Here is a 5,000-nt window from a genome sequence, read left to right as displayed (position 1 = left end):
ATCACCACCACGAACAACATCACCACTAAGATCATCATCACTTCCCTCAGGAGTGACGAGCCGCCCAAAAACCTGCCGAAATCCACGCCAAAGTTATGTTCAATAGTTTGATATTCTTTGCTCAGTCCTTCCCTCTCCTTTCCTGTCCTTTTTTAGACTACCCTTCCCTCTCTTGTCCTTCCCCGGTCTGCCTTGTCCTTTCGTGGACTCTTCTTTCCTCTCCTGTCCTATTCTGGTGGGTTCTTCCCTATCTTGTCCTTTTCGGGCCTGTCGTTCTCTGGCCTGTCCTTTTCTGTCCTGTCCTTTTATGGCCCTGGTGTAATCTTGCCAGCAGTCTCACCCAAAGTGTCGCCCTTCTTGAGAAACAAAGGGCTGCAAAAAAAAAAAAAAAAAAAAAAAAAAAAAAAAAAAAAAATCATCCAACACTCAATTACGAAAAATCAAACCAAATATCGAAAGGACGTCTTCCACCTACTAAGAGACAAAATTCAATTATCGAGAGGAGATCATTATTAAAGAATGACAAAAAATATCAAATAACTGATCTAAGCTAAATAAAAATAAAAAAAATAGAATTTTGACAAAGGGTTCCGCATTTTCTGAGCATCAAAAGGACTATAACCAAAGAACAGAAGACTGCAACATCCTTTACTCACGCACAAGCGCGCACACACACACACACACACACACACACACACACACACACACACACACACACACACACACACACACACACACACACACACACATACACACACACACACACACACACACACACACACAAGCACACACACACACACACAAGCACACACACACACACACACACACACACACACACACACACACACACACACACACACACACACATATATATATATATATATATATATATATATATATATGCATTATATATATGTATATATATATATATATATGTATATATATATATATATATATATATATATATATGTATGTATGTATGTATGTATGTATATGTAATAAAACCACTTGGAAAATAAGATGAAAGATGACCGAACGTTTTCGTCTATTTAAGACATTTTCAAAGGTACAGAGTAAGGAAACGGTGACAATATATATACAAAAGAGGCACACTAGGGGGGAATTAGGAACAGGTCCATTGTGACCTCACTCTCTCAGCACTACCGGATATTTGAGCCGGCTACTATCAACAGTTTTGTATGTTATAAAGTTATCTAATTTATACATTCCCATACTCATATTCATGTTGTTATCAAATGAAGCTTTAATATAACATGATTCTATGATATTTTTCTCCTTAATGTCCTTACTTAAGACAATTTTCTTTGTGTTATCCCAATAAATACAATGATTAAAATCCCTTAAATGCAAAAACAACCCACTTGAAACTTGCCCTGTTTTGATGTTATATTTATGTTGGTTTATCCTCAATATAATTAAAGTTACAATTTTTGCAAGAGATACTATAAACACAGCCTTCAGTACAATCACGTGAATTTTTAATCAACCTGTTTTTAACAGTGTTGTTATTTTTAAAGACAACTTGAACACTAAATTTATTAAAAGTACGAGTTAAACTAACAAAATTTTGATGAAAAGGGTTTTAAGAATATTCTAACTCTCTCTTTTCATCAGAATTTTGTTAGTTTAACTCGTACTTTTAATAAATTTGGTGTTCAAGTTGTGTTTAAAAATAACAACACTGTTAAAAACAGGTTGATTAAAAATTCACCTGCTTGTAATGAAGGCTGTGTTCATAGTATCCCTTGCAAAGATTGTAACCTTAATTATATTGGACAAACAGACAAGGATTTAAAATTGAGAATAAACCAACATAAATATAACATATATATATATATATATATATATATATATATATATATATATATATATATATATATATATATATATATATATATATATTTGTCATTATGACATTTGGAAATAAACTCTCCTATTGGGATTTCAACCCTCGACTGAGCGCCTTGCTTTTTATAAGACGAAGACCGTACTATTGCGCCACTATGACCCTTCAAAAAGACACAAAGACACTTGTCGGAAGACTAGCCAGCATAAATGATTTGATGAAATACAGTACATACCACGATTCACCTAGGTGCCCTCGGCGTAACGATTAGCCCGTGAACTAAGTCGTTCCGTTTTGAAGGGCCATGGTGGCGTGATGATACGGTCTTCGTCTTATAAAAAGCAAGTCGATCAGGCGAGGGTTAGAATCCCAATAGGAGTATTTAAATATATATATATATATATATATATATACATACATATATATCATACATACATATACCAAGGCTTTTTCCCCCTTACAAGGGGGGTAGCCAAAAAGAAAAAGGCATAAAATCATTCCCACCCATTCCATCCCTGAATACACTCCACACCCCTCCACCCTCCCTCTTATCTTAGCACCTCCTGAATGACGGGTCATCCCTGCACCTTGTCCACTGCCCTGGGTCAGAAGCATATATATATATATATTATATACATATATATATATATATATATATGTATATATATATATATATGTATATATATATATATATATATATGTATATATATATGTATATATATGACAGTCTACACGACAGCTTCATGGTGGTCATACCAATATAGGAAGAAGGTTGGGTTGCGCAGTCCCCAAGGTTACACGTGTACCTATATATGGCATTAGAACTCTGAAATTTATCGTTGATGGGCTTGTTGTTCTTCTCCACGGCATACAAGGAAGATGAAAGAATTATGAAGCAAATCATCAGAAAAAACATCAAGCCGACATCCGCAGACACCAAAATTATTTTTACCATATATTATCAAAATGTGAAGACATCAAGCCTACTCAAGAACAACAACAAGCCCATTAACGATAAACTTCAGAGATCTCATGCCATACATAGGTATACGTATAACCTTGGAGACTGCGCAACCCAACCTATTTCCTATATTGGTATGACCACCATGAAGCTGTCGCGTAGACTGTCATACCATCTGACATCAGGTACACCTAAGAATCATTCCAAAGACACCACACCATTTTACAAAGGGAAACCCTGGTCAAATTTTCCCCACACACCAAGACCCTAGAAGATTACCTATACTGGAGGCCCTTTACATAAAAGATCTTTCCCCAAACATTAATATACAAGCCCATGACCTGCAAGTGTTACCCAGCGTTAGAAGGTCCGCCCATTACGGTGCTGGGACGCAAACTGATGACATCACGCCTCTCAGCCAATAGGAGAACAGACCGTACCTAACCCGCAGTAATCCAGCCAATCACCATCCACCTTCCGGGTATAAAAGTTGCTGATCTTTATGGAATCTCCATTACTTCAATTGCCACTGAAGAAGCACCAGGAGGTGCGAAAACGCGTTTTGGCTTTCGACTATGCCTATTTCTATATCATGGCATACGGCGATTTACTCGGACTCCTGCCTATGGAAGGCAAAGTCGCCTTACGAAAGAGAGAGAAGATTGACAAAAAGCTTTGTCACAACAAGCTTGTCATTCCATTCAATGAAATATACATATAGACATATATATATATATATTTCTATATATATAGATATATATATATATATGCATATATACATATATATGCATATATATATCATATATATATATATATATATATATATACATATATACATATATATATATATATTGTATATGGAAGCCCCATGTACTGGCTGCCGTTTCATATACCGGTCACACAGAAGCGCCAGTACTCTTTACTGGCGCGTACAGAGTTACAACAAAGGCCCCTGACAGCCGCCAGTGACATGTCTGAAACTCCCTCTCCCTCCCCCCTTCCCCTCCCCTCCTCCTCTCCCTCACCCCCATGTTAACAAATGTTTTCAAAACAGACACAGACGGCACTCAGATTCCATGAGGGTTGTCTGCTTGGCGTAATTGGCCCAATCCTCCCGTCCCCTTACCCCCTTATCCCCACTTACACCCCTCCCCCCATCCCCCAGCGGTGGATGGCAGTAGGTGCTGGTCGTGGCAACCTCCGGGCAGGTTGTGCAAGCAATCTTGTTATTGTCTGCTTGGCGGGGGAGGGACGACGCCTGTTCTCGTTTTAATATCTCAACACTGGTGAATCCGCTGCTTCCGTCTCGCGCAGCGACGCGCTGCGTCCTGCCTTTGACTATTGCTGCCGTCCCCCGCCCTCTCCCTCCCCGTCCTTCCACCAGGAGATGTGCTGTCCTTTCCCCGGGACCGCCAGGCATGAGAGACCAAAAGAGAATAAAATGAAACAAAATGAAATAAAACGAAATAGAATAAGATAACCATCAGAGGCTTAAAGATATTAGAATAAAACGAGATGTAGTAAGAAAAAAGAAAGTAAAACAAGATCAATTGAAACAAAGTATAAAAAAGAAGCGTAAAGGAATAAAATGATAAAGGATTTAAAATAAGATACAAAATAAAATAAGCTACAAGAAAACACAACAAAATAGAAAAACAAAAGAATGAAATGATAAACGGAAGAAGAAATAAAGACAAAGGAATAAAAATCTTTGAATAATGCAAACATTTGCAGGAAAGAAAACAGGTCGAATATAAACACGAACAATTAATTAAAAACGACTTATGGATTATTTGCCAATTTGAAAAAGTTTCTTTTATAATAATCGGTAAACAATATTTGATTATGCAAAATTCTCTCGTGGAGTTTATATTGTTCAGATAAAAATGAAATTAATAAAATGACCTAACATATTAAATAATAATCAGTAAAATTACCTAAAATATTACTAAGATAAAAAAGGAAAATAATCAACAAAACGACCTAAGATATCTTAAAATAACAATAATCAGAAAGTAGTTAATAAAATGATCTAACATATTAAACAATCATTAATGAAATTACTTAACATATCACTAAGATAGAAAGGAAAATATTTAACAAAACGACCTAAGAAATCCTAAAAATAAAGAACGAATGATTTAAAATAGTATTCAAAAAACAAAATTACCT

Source organism: Oratosquilla oratoria, chromosome 37, assembly GCF_046742065.1.
Source record: "Oratosquilla oratoria isolate Oo_2021 chromosome 37, ASM4674206v1, whole genome shotgun sequence".
Classification (NCBI taxonomy): domain Eukaryota; kingdom Metazoa; phylum Arthropoda; class Malacostraca; order Stomatopoda; family Squillidae; genus Oratosquilla; species Oratosquilla oratoria.
Note: the sequence above shows the minus strand (reverse complement) of the source record.